The following is a 15,012-nucleotide window of genomic DNA, read 5'->3' as shown; positions in this document are numbered from 1 at the left end:
CTCTTCTAAACCGTACTCCTGTGGACAGAAATCGGCATTGCAAATTTTGTATTGAATTGGGATGCAATTTCTGTGTTTCATCGTCAATGTGATGGTCGAAGGGTTACAGTAAACCTGCTGTGGTGCATCGTAGACTAACACTGGGCCCCCAGGAAAGAGCCAAAGTACGTACTCTTCTAAACCGTACTCCTGTGTACAGAAATCGGAATTGCGAACTTTGTATTGAATCGGGATGCAATTTCTGTGTTTCATCGTCAATGTGATGGTCGAAGTGTTATAGTATACCTGCTGTGGTGCATCGGAGTCAAACACTCAACCCCCAGGGAAGAGCCAAACTACATGCACTTCTAAACCGTACTCCTGTGGACAGAAATCGACATTGCGAATTTTGTATTGAATCGGGATAAATTTCTGTGTTTCATCGTCAATGTGATGGTCGAAGTGTTATAGTATACCTGCTGTGGTGCATCGGAGTCAAACACTCAACCCCCAGGGAAGAGCCAAACTACATACTCTTCTAAACCGTACTCCTGTGGACAGAAATCGGCATTGCAAATTTTGTATTGAATTGGGATGCAATTTCTGTGTTTCATCGTCAATGAGATGGTCGAAGGGTAACAGTAAACTTGCTGTGGTGCATCGGAGTCTAACACTGCCCCCAGGGAAGAGCCCAATGACGGGCTCACTGAAACGTTACTCTCGTCAATATAAATCGACATTGTGAATTTTGTACTGAATCAGGATGCAATTTCTGTGTTTCATCGTCAATGTGATGGTCGAAGGAATACAGAAAACCTGCCGTGGTGCTTCGGAGTCTTACACTGGGCCCCCAGGGAAGAGCCAAAGTACACACTCTTCTAAACCGTACTCCTGTGGACAGAAATCGGCATAGTGAATTTTTTATTGAATCCGGATGCAATATCTGTGTTGCATCGTCAATTTGATGGTCCAAGGATAACAGTAAACCTGCTGTGGTGCATCGTTGTCTAACACTGGGCCCCCAGGGAATAGCCAAAGTACATACTCTTCTAAACCGTACTCCTGTGGACAGAAATTGGCATTGGGAATTTTGTATTGAATTGGGATGCAATTTCAGGGTTTCATCGTCAATGTGATGGTCGAAGGGTTACACGAAACCTGCTGTGGTGCATCGTAGTCTAACACTGGGCCCCCAGGAAAGAGCCAAAGTACGTACTCTTCTAAAACGTACTCCTGTGTACAGAAATCGGAATTGCGAATTTTGTATTGAATCGGGATGCTATTTCTGTGTTTCATCGTCATTGTATTGGTCGAAGTGTCACAGTAAACCTGCTGTGGTGCATCGGAGTCTAACACTCAACCCCCAGGGAAGAGCCATACTACATGCTCTTCTAAAAAGGAACTCCTGTAGACAGAAATCGACATTGCGAATTTTGTATTGAATCGGGATGCAATTTCTGTGTTTCATAGTCAATGTGATGGTCGAAGTGTAACAGTAATCCTGTTGAGGTGCATTAGAGTCTAACACTGGGCCCCAGGGAAGAGCCCAAATACGGGCTCCCCGAAACGTTACTTTCGTCAATATAAATCAACATTGCGAATTTTGTATTGAATCGGGATTCAATTTCTGTGTTTCATCGTCAATGTGATGGTCGAAGGAATACAGTACATCTGCTGTGGTGCATCGGAGTCTTACACTGGGCCCCAGGGAAGAGCCAAAGTACATACTCTTCTAAACCGTACTATTGTGGACAGAAATCGGCATTGCGAATTTTGTATTGAATCGGGAAGCAATTTCTGTGTTTCATCGTCAATGTGATGGTCGAAGGAATACAGTTAACGTGCTGTCGTGCATCGGAGTCTTACACTGGGCCCCCAGGGAAGAGTCAAAAGACGTGCTTTTCTAAACCGTACTATTGTGGACAGAAATCGGCATTGCGAATTTTGTATTGAATCGGGATGCAATTTCTGTGTTGCATCGTCTATGTGATGGTCGAAGGGTAACACTAAACTGTGTGCTGCATCGGAGACTAACACTGGCCCCCAGGGAAGAGCCCAAAAACGGGCTCACTGAAACATTACTCTCGTCAATATAAATCGACATTGTGAATTTTGTACTGAATCAGGATGCAATTTCTGTGTTTCATCGTCAATGTGATGGTCGAAGGAATACAGTAAATCTGCTGTGGTGCATCGGAGTCTTACACTGGGCCCCCATGGAAGAGCCAAAGTACATACTCTTCTAAACTGTCCTCCTGTGGACAGAAATCGCCATAGTGATTTTGTATTGAATCCGGATGCAATTTCTGTGTTTCATCGTCAATGTGATGGTCCAAGGATAACAGTAATCCTGCTGTGGTGCATCGTAGTCTAACACTGGGCCCCCAGGGAATAGTCAAAGTACATACTCTTCTAAACCATACTCCTGTGGACAGAAATCGGCATTGCGAATTTTGTATTGAATTGGGGGTGCAATTTCTGTGTTTCATCGTCAATGTGATGGTCGAAGGGTTACAGTAAACCTGCTGTGGTGCATCGTAGACTAACACTGGGCACCCAGAAAAGAGCCAAAGTACTTACTCTTCTAAACCGTACTCCTGTGTACAGAGATCGGAATTGCGAATCTAGTATTGAATCGGGATGCACATTCTGTGTTTCATCGTCAATGTGATGGTCGAAGTGTTATAGTAAACCTGCTGTGGTGCATCGGAGTCTAACACTCAACCCCCAGGGAAGAGCCAAACTACATGCTCTTCTAAACCGTACTCCTGTGGACAGAAATCGGCATTGCGAATTTTGTATTGAATCGGGATGCAATTTCTGTGTTTCATCGTCAATGTGATGGTCTAAAGGTTACAGTAAACCTGCTGTGGTGCATCTTAGTCTAACACTGGGCCCCCAGGAACGAGCCCAAGAACGGACTCCCCGAATCGTTACTCTCGTCAATATAAATCGACATTGCGAATTTGGTATTGAATCGGGATGCAATTTCTGTGTTTCATCGTCAATGTGATGGTCGAAGGAATACAGTAATCCTGCTGTGGTGCATCGTAGTCTAACACTGGGCCCCCAGGGAATAGTCAAAGTACATACTCTTCTAAACCATACTCCTGTGGACAGAAATCGGCATTGCGAATTTTGTAATGAATCGGGATGCAATTTCTGTGTTTCATCGTCAATGTGAAGGTCGAAGGGTAACAGTAAACCTGCTGTGGTGCATCGGTGTCTAACACTGGGCCCCCAGGGAAGAGCACAAATACGTGCTCCCCGAAACGTTACTCTCGTCAATATAAATCGACATTGCGAATTTTGTATTGAATCGGGATGAAATTTCTGTGTTTCATCGTCTATGTGATGGTCGAAGGGATACAGTAAACCTGCTGTGGTGCATCGGAGACTTACACTGGGCCCCCAGGGAAGAGCCAAAAGACATACTCTTAAACCGTACTATTGTGGACAGAAATCTGCATTGCGAAATTTGTATTGAATCGGGATGCAATTTCTGTGTTTCATCGTCAATGAGCCGATCGAAGGGATACACTAACCCTGCGGTGGTGCATCGGGGTCTAACACAGGCCTCCAGAGAAAAGCTAAAGTACATACTCCTCTAAACCGTCCTCCTTTGCTCAGAAATCGGCAATGCGAATTTTGTATTGAATCGGGATGCAATTTCTGTGTTTCATCGCCAATGTGATGGTCGAAGGGTTACAGTAAACCTGCTGTGGTGCATTGGAGTCTCTCACTCAGCCCCCAGGGAAGAGCAATAATAAAGACTCTTCTAAACCGTACTCCTTTGGACAGAAATCGGCATATTGAATTTTGTATTGAATCCGGTTGCATTTTCTGTGTTTCATCGTCAATGTGATGGTGCAAGGATAACAGTAAACCTGCTGTGGTGCATCGTAGTCTAACACTGGGCCCCCAGGGAATAGCCAAAATACATACTCTTCTAAACCGTATTCCTGTGGACAGAAATCGTCATTGGGAATTTAGTATTGAATTGGGATGCAATTTCTGTGTTTCATCGTCAATGTGATGGTCGAAGGGTTACAGTAAACCAGCTGTGGTGCATCGTAGTCTAACACTGGGCCCCCAGGAAAGAGCCAAAGTACGTAGTCTTCTAAACCGTACTCCTGTGTACAGAAATCGGAATTGCGAATTTTGTATTAAATCGGGATGCAATTTCTGTGTTTCATCGTCAATGTGATGGTCGAAGTGTTACAGTAAACTTGCTGTGGTGCATCGGAGTCTAACACTCAACCCCCAGGGAAGAGCCAAACTACATGCTCTTCTAAACCGTACTCCTGTGGACAGATATCGACATTGCGAATTTTGTTTTGAATCGGGATGCAATTTCTGTGTTTCATCGTCAATGAGATGGTCGAAGGAATACAGTAAACGTGCTGTCGTGCATCGGAGTCTTACACTGGGCCCCCAGGGAAGAGCCAAAGTACATACTCTTCTAAACCATACTCCTTTGGACAGAAATCGGCATTGCGAAATTTGAAATGAATCGGAATGCAATTTCTGTGTTTCATCGTCAATGGGATTGACGAAGGGTAACAGTAAACCTGCTGTGCTGCATTGGAGTCTAACAGTGGGCCCGCAGCGAAGAGCCCAAAAACGGGCTCCCTGAAACGTTACTCTCGTCAATATAAATCGACTTTGCGTATTTTGTATTGAATCGGGATGCAATTTCTGTATTTCATCGTCAATGTGATGGTCGAAGGGTTACAGTAAACCTGTGTGGTGCATCTTAGTCCAACACTGGATCCCCAGGGAAGAGCCCAAGAACGGAATCCCCGAATCGTTACTCTCGTTAAAATAAATCGACATTGCGAATTTTGTATTGAATCGGGATGCAATTTCTGTTTTTCATCGTCAATGTGATGGTCGAAGGGTAACAGTTAACCTGCGGTGGTGCATCGGAGTCTAAGTCTGGGCCCCCACGGAAGAGCCAAAGCACATACTCTTCTAAACCGTACTCCTGTGGACAGAAATCGGCATTGCGAATTTTAAATTGAATCGGCATGCAATTTCTGTGTTTCCTCGTCAATGTGATGGTCGAAGGGATACAGTAAACCTGCTGTCGTGCAACGGTGTTTTACACTGGGCCCCCAGGGAAAAGTTAAAGTACACACTCTTCTAAACCGTACTCCTGTGGACAGAAATCGGAATTCGAATTTTGTATTGAATCGGGATGCAATTTCTGTGTTTCATCGTCAATGTGATGGTCGATAGGATACAGTAAACCTGCTGTCGTGCTTCGGAGTCTAACACTGGGCCCCCAGGGAATAGCCAAAGTACATACTCTTCTAAACCGTACTCCTGTGGCCAAAAATCGGAATTGCGAATTCTGTATTCAATCGGGATGCAATTACTGTGTTTCATCGTCAATGACCCGATCGATGGGATACTGTAAACCTGCTGTGGTGTATCGGAGTCTAACACAGGCCTCCAGAGAAGAGCCAGAGTACATACTCCTCTAAACCGTCCTGCTTTGGAGAGAAATCTGCATTGCGAATTTTGAATTAAATCGGGATGCAATTTCTCTGTTTCATCGTCATTGTGATGGTCAAAGGGTAACAGTAAACCTGGTGTCGTGCATCGGGGTCTAACACTCAGCCACTCAGGGAAGAGCCAAAATACAGGCTCTTCTAAACCGTACTCCTGTGGCCAGAAATCGGCATTGCGAATTTTGTATTGAATCGGGATGCAATTTTCTGTGTTTCATCGTCAATGTGATGGTCTAAGGGTTACACTAAACCTGCTGTGGTGCATCTTAGTCTAACACTGGGCCCCCAGGGAGAGTCAAAGTACATATGCTTCTAAACCGTACTCCTTTGGACAGAAATCGGCATTGCGAATTTTGTTTTGAATCGGGATGCAATTTCTGTGTTTCATCGTCAATGTGATGGTCGAACGGTAACAGTAAACCTGCTGTGGTGCAACGTAGTCTAACACTGGGCCCCCAGGGAGAGCCCAAAAAGGGGCTCCCCGAATCGTTACTCTCGTCAATATAAATCGACATTGCGAATTTTGTATTGAATCGGGATGCAATTTCTGTTTTTCATCGTCAATGTGATGGTCGAAGGGTACCAGTAAACCTGCTGTGGTGCATCGGAGTCTATGTCTGGGCCCCCAGGGAAGAGCCAAATTACTTACTCTTCTAAACCGTACTCCTGTGGACAGAAATCGGCATAGTGAATATTGTATTGAATCAGGATGCAATTTCTTTGTTTCATCGTCACTGTGATGGTCGAAGGAATACAGTAAATCTGCTGTGATGCATCGGAGTCCTACACTGGGCCAACAGGGAAGAGCCAAAGTACATACTCTTCTAAACCGTACTCCTGTGGACAGAAAAAGCGGCATTGCGAATTTTTTATTGAATTGGGATGCAAATTCTGTGTTTCATCGTCAATGTGTAGGTCGAAGGAAGACAGTAAACCTGCTGTGGTGCATCGGAGTCCTACACTGGGCCAACAGGGAAGAGCCAAAGTACATACTCTTCTAAACCGTACTCCTGTGGACAGAAAAAGCGGCATTGCGAATTTTTTATTGAATTGGGATGCAAATTCTGTGTTTCATCGTCAATGTGTAGGTCGAAGGAAGACAGTAAACCTGCTGTGGTGCATCGGAGTCTTACACTGGGCCCCCAGGGAAGAGCCAAAGTACATACTCTTCTAAACCGTTCTCCTGTGGACAGAAATCGGCATAGTGAATATTGTATTGAATCAGGATGCAATTTCTGTGTTTCATCGTCACTGTGATGGTCCAAGGATAACAGTAAACCTGCTGTGGTGCATCGTAGTTTAACACTGGGCACCCAGGGAATAACCAAAGTACATACTCTTCTTAACCGTACTCCTGTGGACAGAAATCGGAATTGCGAATTTTGTATTGAATCGGGATACAATTTCTGTGTTTCATCGTCAATGTCATGGTCGAACGGTTACAGTAAACCTGCTGTTGTGCATCGGAGTCTAACACTCAGCCCCCAGGGAAGAGCCAAAATACAGACTCTTCTAAACCGTACTCCTGTGGACAGACATCGGCATTGCGAATTTTATATTGAATCCGGATGCAATTTCTGTGTTTCATCGTCAATGTGATTGTCTAAGGGTTACAGTAAACCTGAAGTGGTGCATCGTAGTCTAACACTGGGCCCCCAGGGAAGAGCTAAAGTACATACTCCTATAAACCGTACTCCTGTGGACAGAATCGGAATTGCGAATTTTGTATTGAATCGGGATGCAATTTCTGGGTTTCATCGTCAATGTGATGGTCGACGGGTTTCAGTTATCCTGCTGTGGTGCATCGGAGTCTTACACTGGGCCCCCAGGAAAGAGCTAAAGTACATACTCTTCTAAACCGTACTCCTGTCTACAGATATCGGCATTGCGAATTTTGTATTGAATCGGGATGCAATTTCTGTGTTTAATAGTCAATGTGATGATCGAAAAGTAACAGTAAACCTGTTGTGGTACATTAGAGTCTAACACTGGGCCCCAGGGAAGAGCCCAAATACGGACTCCTTGAAACGTTACTTTCGTCAATATTATTCGACATTGCGAATTTTGTATTGAATCGGGATTCATTTTCTGTGTTTCATCGTCAATGTGATGGTCGAAGGAATACAGTAAATCTGCTGTGGTGCATCGGAGTCTTACACTGGGCCCCCAGGGAAGAGCCAAAGTACATGCTCTTCTAAACCGTACTCCTGCGGACAGAAATCGGCATAGTGAATTTTGTATTGAATCCGAATGCAATTTCTGTGTTTAATCGTCAATGTGATGGTCCAAGGGTAACAGTAAACCTGCTGTGGTGCATCGTAGTCTAACACTAGGCCCCCAGCGAATAGCCAAAGTAAATACTCTTCTAAACCGTACTCCTGTGGACAGAAATCGGCATAGCGAATTTGTTATTGAATCGGGATGCAATTTCTGTGTTTCATCTTCAATGTGATGGTCGAAGGGTTACAGTCAACCTGATGTGGTGCATCGCAGTCTAACACTGGGCCCCCAGGGAAGAGTCAAAGTACATACTCTTTTAAACCATACTCCTGTGGACGGAAATCGGCATTGCGTAATTCGTATTGAATCGGCATGCATCTTCTATGTTTCATCGTCAATGTGATGGTCGAAGGTATACAGTAAATCTGCTGTCGTGCATCGGTGTCTCACACTGGGCCCCAGGGAAGAGAGCCAAAACGGGCTCCCCGAAACGTTACTCTCGTCAATATAAATCCACTTTGAGAATTTTGTATTGAATCGGGACGCAATTTCTGTGTTTCATCGTCAATGTGATGATCGAAGGGTTACAGTAAACCTGCTGTGGTGCATGTTAGTCTAACACTGGGGCCCAAGGGAAGAGCCATAGTACATACGCTTGTAAACCGTACTCCTTTGGACAGAAATCGGCATTGCGAATTTTGTTTTGAATCGGAATGCAATTTCTGTGTTTCATCGTCAATATGATGGTCGAAGGGTAACAGTAAACCTGCTGTGGTGCATCGTAGTGTAACACTGGGCCCCCAGGGAGGAACCCAAAAACGGACTCCCCGAATCGTTAATCTGGTCAATATAATTCGACATTGCGAATTTTGTATTGAATCGGGATACAATTTCTGTGTTTCATCGTCAATGTGATGGTCGAAGGAACACAGTAAATCTGCTGTGATGCATCGGAGTCCTACACTGGGCCTCCAGGGAAGAGCCCAAAAAGGAGCTCTTCGAAACGTTCCTCTCGTCAATATAAATCGACATTGCGAATTTTGAATTGAATAGGAATGCAATTTCTGTGTTTCATCGTCAATGTGATGGTCGAAGGAAAACAGTAAACCTGCTGTCGTGTATCAATGTTTTACACTGGGCCCCCAGGGAAGAGCCAAAGTACATACTTTTCTAAACCATACTCCTGTGGACAGAAATCGGCATTGCGAATTTTGTAATCAATCGGGATGCAATTTCTGTGTTTCATCGTCAATGTGATGGTCGAAGGGTAACAGTAAACCTGCTGTAGTGCATCGGAGTCAAACACTGGGTCCCCAGGGAAGAGCCTAAATACGGGCTCCCCGAAACGTTAGTCTCGTCAATATAAATCGACATTGCGAATTTTGTATTGAATCGGGATGCAATTTCTGTGTTTCATCGTCAATGTGATGGTCGAAGGGATACACTAAACCTGCTGTGGTGCATCGGAGACTTACACTGGGCCCCCAGGGAAGAGCCAAAGACATACTCTTCTAAACCGTACTATTGTGGACAGAAATCGGCATTGCGAATTTTGTATTTAATTGGGATGCAATTTCTGTGTTTCATGTCAATGAGCCGATCGAAGGGATACAGCAAACCTGCTGTGGTGAAACGGAGTCTAACACAGGCCTCCAGAGAAGAGCCAAAGTACATACTCCTCTAAACCGTCCTCCTTTGGACAGAAATCGGCACTGCGAATTTTGTATTGATTCGGGATGCAATTTCTGTGTTTCACCGTCAATGTGATGGTCGAAGGGTAACAGTAAACTTGCTGTGGTGCATCGGAGTCTAACACTGGTCCCCAGGGAAGAGCCCAACAACGGGCTCCCCGAAACGTTACTCTCGTCTATATAAATCGACTTGTGAATTTTGTACTGAATCAGGATGCTATTTCTGTGTTTCATCGTCAATGTGGTGGTCGAAGGAATACAGTAAACCTGCTGTGGCGCATCGGAGTCTTACACTGGGCCCCCAGGGAAGAGCAAAGTACATACTCTTCTAAACCGTACTCCTGTGGACAGAAATCGGAGTAGCGAATTTTGTATTGAATCAGGATGCAATTTCTGTGTTTCATCGTCAATGTGATGGTCGAAGGGTTACAGTTAACCTGAAGTGGTGCATCGTAGTCTAACACTAGGCCCCCAGGGAAGAGCCAAAGTGCATACTCTTCTAAAACGTACTCCTGGGGACAGAAATCGGAATTGCGAATTTTGTATTGAATCGGGATGCAATTTCTGCGTTTTATCATCAATGTGATGGTCGATGGGTTACAGTAAACCTGCTGTGGTGCAGCGGAGTCTAACACTCAGCCCCCAGGGGAGAGCCAAAGTACATACTTTTCTAAACTGGACTCTTGTGGATAGAAATCGGCATTGCGAATTTTGTATTGAATCGGGATGCAATTTCTATGTTTCATCGTCAATGTGATGGTCGAAGGGTTTCAGTAAACCTGCTGTGGTGCATCGGAATCTAACACTCAGCCCCCACGGAAGAGCCAAAATAAATACTCTTCTAAACCGTACTCCTGTGGTCAGAAATGGGCATTGCGAATTTTGTAATGAATCGGGATGTAATTTCTGTGTTTCATCGTCAATGTGATTGACGAAGCGTAGCAGTAAACCTGCTGTGGTGCATCGGAGTCTTACACTGGGCCCCCATGGAAGAGCCAAAGTACATACTCTTCTAAACTGTACTCCTGTGGACAGAAATCGCCATAGTGATTTTGTATTGAATCCGGATGCAATTTCTGTGTTTCATCGTCAATGTGATGGTCCAAGGATAACAGTAATCCTGCTGTGGTGCATCGTAGTCTAACACTGGGCCCCCAGGGAATAGTCAAAGTACATACTCTTCTAAACCATACTCCTGTGGACAGAAATCGGCATTGCGAATTTTGTATTGAATTGGGGGTGCAATTTCTGTGTTTCATCGTCAATGTGATGGTCGAAGGGTTACAGTAAACCTGCTGTGGTGCATCGTAGACTAACACTGGGCCCCCAGAAAAGAGCCAAAGTACTTACTCTTCTAAACCGTACTCCTGTGTACAGAGATCGGAATTGCGAATCTAGTATTGAATCGGGATGCACATTCTGTGTTTCATCGTCAATGTGATGGTCGAAGTGTTATAGTAAACCTGCTGTGGTGCATCGGAGTCTAACACTCAACCCCCAGGGAAGAGCCAAACTACATGCTCTTCTAAACCGTACTCCTGTGGACAGAAATCGGCATTGCGAATTTTGTATTGAATCGGGATGCAATTTCTGTGTTTCATCGTCAATGTGATGGTCTAAAGGTTACAGTAAACCTGCTGTGGTGCATCTTAGTCTAACACTGGGCCCCCAGGAACGAGCCCAAGAACGGACTCCCCGAATCGTTACTCTCGTCAATATAAATCGACATTGCGAATTTGGTATTGAATCGGGATGCAATTTCTGTGTTTCATCGTCAATGTGATGGTCGAAGGAATACAGTAATCCTGCTGTGGTGCATCGTAGTCTAACACTGGGCCCCCAGGGAATAGTCAAAGTACATACTCTTCTAAACCATACTCCTGTGGACAGAAATCGGCATTGCGAATTTTGTAATGAATCGGGATGCAATTTCTGTGTTTCATCGTCAATGTGAAGGTCGAAGGGTAACAGTAAACCTGCTGTGGTGCATCGGTGTCTAACACTGGGCCCCCAGGGAAGAGCACAAATACGGGCTCCCCGAAACGTTACTCTCGTCAATATAAATCGACATTGCGAATTTTGTATTGAATCGGGATGAAATTTCTGTGTTTCATCGTCTATGTGATGGTCGAAGGGATACAGTAAACCTGCTGTGGTGCATCGGAGACTTACACTGGGCCCCCAGGGAAGAGCCAAAAGACATACTCTTAAACCGTACTATTGTGGACAGAAATCTGCATTGCGAAATTTGTATTGAATCGGGATGCAATTTCTGTGTTTCATCGTCAATGAGCCGATCGAAGGGATACACTAACCCTGCGGTGGTGCATCGGGGTCTAACACAGGCCTCCAGAGAAAAGCTAAAGTACATACTCCTCTAAACCGTCCTCCTTTGCTCAGAAATCGGCAATGCGAATTTTGTATTGAATCGGGATGCAATTTCTGTGTTTCATCGCCAATGTGATGGTCGAAGGGTTACAGTAAACCTGCTGTGGTGCATTGGAGTCTCTCACTCAGCCCCCAGGGAAGAGCAATAATAAAGACTCTTCTAAACCGTACTCCTTTGGACAGAAATCGGCATATTGAATTTTGTATTGAATCCGGTTGCATTTTCTGTGTTTCATCGTCAATGTGATGGTGCAAGGATAACAGTAAACCTGCTGTGGTGCATCGTAGTCTAACACTGGGCCCCCAGGGAATAGCCAAAATACATACTCTTCTAAACCGTATTCCTGTGGACAGAAATCGTCATTGGGAATTTAGTATTGAATTGGGATGCAATTTCTGTGTTTCATCGTCAATGTGATGGTCGAAGGGTTACAGTAAACCAGCTGTGGTGCATCGTAGTCTAACACTGGGCCCCCAGGAAAGAGCCAAAGTACGTAGTCTTCTAAACCGTACTCCTGTGTACAGAAATCGGAATTGCGAATTTTGTATTAAATCGGGATGCAATTTCTGTGTTTCATCGTCAATGTGATGGTCGAAGTGTTACAGTAAACTTGCTGTGGTGCATCGGAGTCTAACACTCAACCCCCAGGGAAGAGCCAAACTACATGCTCTTCTAAACCGTACTCCTGTGGACAGATATCGACATTGCGAATTTTGTTTTGAATCGGGATGCAATTTCTGTGTTTCATCGTCAATGTGATGGTCGAAGGAATACAGTAAACGTGCTGTCGTGCATCGGAGTCTTACACTGGGCCCCCAGGGAAGAGCCAAAGTACATACTCTTCTAAACCATACTCCTTTGGACAGAAATCGGCATTGCGAAATTTGAAATGAATCGGAATGCAATTTCTGTGTTTCATCGTCAATGGGATTGACGAAGGGTAACAGTAAACCTGCTGTGCTGCATTGGAGTCTAACAGTGGGCCCGCAGCGAAGAGCCCAAAAACGGGCTCCCTGAAACGTTACTCTCGTCAATATAAATCGACTTTGCGTATTTTGTATTGAATCGGGATGCAATTTCTGTATTTCATCGTCAATGTGATGGTCGAAGGGTTACAGTAAACCTGCTGTGGTGCATCTTAGTCCAACACTGGATCCCCAGGGAAGAGCCCAAGAACGGAATCCCCGAATCGTTACTCTCGTTAAAATAAATCGACATTGCGAATTTTGTATTGAATCGGGATGCAATTTCTGTTTTTCATCGTCAATGTGATGGTCGAAGGGTAACAGTTAACCTGCGGTGGTGCATCGGAGTCTAAGTCTGGGCCCCCACGGAAGAGCCAAAGCACATACTCTTCTAAACCGTACTCCTGTGGACAGAAATCGGCATTGCGAATTTTAAATTGAATCGGCATGCAATTTCTGTGTTTCCTCGTCAATGTGATGGTCGAAGGGATACAGTAAACCTGCTGTCGTGCAACGGTGTTTTACACTGGGCCCCCAGGGAAAAGTTAAAGTACACACTCTTCTAAACCGTACTCCTGTGGACAGAAATCGGAATTCGAATTTTGTATTGAATCGGGATGCAATTTCTGTGTTTCATCGTCAATGTGATGGTCGATAGGATACAGTAAACCTGCTGTCGTGCTTCGGAGTCTAACACTGGGCCCCCAGGGAATAGCCAAAGTACATACTCTTCTAAACCGTACTCCTGTGGCCAAAAATCGGAATTGCGAATTCTGTATTCAATCGGGATGCAATTACTGTGTTTCATCGTCAATGACCCGATCGATGGGATACTGTAAACCTGCTGTGGTGTATCGGAGTCTAACACAGGCCTCCAGAGAAGAGCCAGAGTACATACTCCTCTAAACCGTCCTGCTTTGGAGAGAAATCTGCATTGCGAATTTTGTATTAAATCGGGATGCAATTTCTCTGTTTCATCGTCATTGTGATGGTCAAAGGGTAACAGTAAACCTGGTGTCGTGCATCGGGGTCTAACACTCAGCCACTCAGGGAAGAGCCAAAATACAGGCTCTTCTAAACCGTACTCCTGTGGCCAGAAATCGGCATTGCGAATTTTGTATTGAATCGGGATGCAATTTTCTGTGTTTCATCGTCAATGTGATGGTCTAAGGGTTACACTAAACCTGCTGTGGTGCATCTTAGTCTAACACTGGGCCCCCAGGGAGAGTCAAAGTACATATGCTTCTAAACCGTACTCCTTTGGACAGAAATCGGCATTGCGAATTTTGTTTTGAATCGGGATGCAATTTCTGTGTTTCATCGTCAATGTGATGGTCGAACGGTAACAGTAAACCTGCTGTGGTGCAACGTAGTCTAACACTGGGCCCCCAGGGAGAGCCCAAAAAGGGGCTCCCCGAATCGTTACTCTCGTCAATATAAATCGACATTGCGAATTTTGTATTGAATCGGGATGCAATTTCTGTTTTTCATCGTCAATGTGATGGTCGAAGGGTACCAGTAAACCTGCTGTGGTGCATCGGAGTCTATGTCTGGGCCCCCAGGGAAGAGCCAAATTACTTACTCTTCTAAACCGTACTCCTGTGGACAGAAATCGGCATAGTGAATATTGTATTGAATCAGGATGCAATTTCTTTGTTTCATCGTCACTGTGATGGTCGAAGGAATACAGTAAATCTGCTGTGATGCATCGGAGTCCTACACTGGGCCAACAGGGAAGAGCCAAAGTACATACTCTTCTAAACCGTACTCCTGTGGACAGAAAAAGCGGCATTGCGAATTTTTTATTGAATTGGGATGCAAATTCTGTGTTTCATCGTCAATGTGTAGGTCGAAGGAAGACAGTAAACCTGCTGTGGTGCATCGGAGTCCTACACTGGGCCAACAGGGAAGATCTTCTAAACCGTACTCCTGTGGACAGAAAAAGCGGCATTGCGAATTTTTTATTGAATTGGGATGCAAATTCTGTGTTTCATCGTCAATGTGTAGGTCGAAGGAAGACAGTAAACCTGCTGTGGTGCATCGGAGTCTTACACTGGGCCCCCAGGGAAGAGCCAAAGTACATACTCTTCTAAACCGTTCTCCTGTGGACAGAAATCGGCATAGCGAATTTGTTATTGAATCGGGATGCAATTTCTGTGTTTCATCTTCAATGTGATGGTCGAAGGGTTACAGTCAACCTGATGTGGTGCATCGCAGTCTAACACTGGGCCCCCAGGGAAGAGTCAAAGTAC

This window comes from Schistocerca cancellata, chromosome 6 (genome assembly GCF_023864275.1).
Source record: "Schistocerca cancellata isolate TAMUIC-IGC-003103 chromosome 6, iqSchCanc2.1, whole genome shotgun sequence".
Taxonomy (NCBI): domain Eukaryota; kingdom Metazoa; phylum Arthropoda; class Insecta; order Orthoptera; family Acrididae; genus Schistocerca; species Schistocerca cancellata.
The sequence above is the reverse complement of the archived record's forward strand: the minus strand, read 5'-3'. Positions refer to the sequence as shown.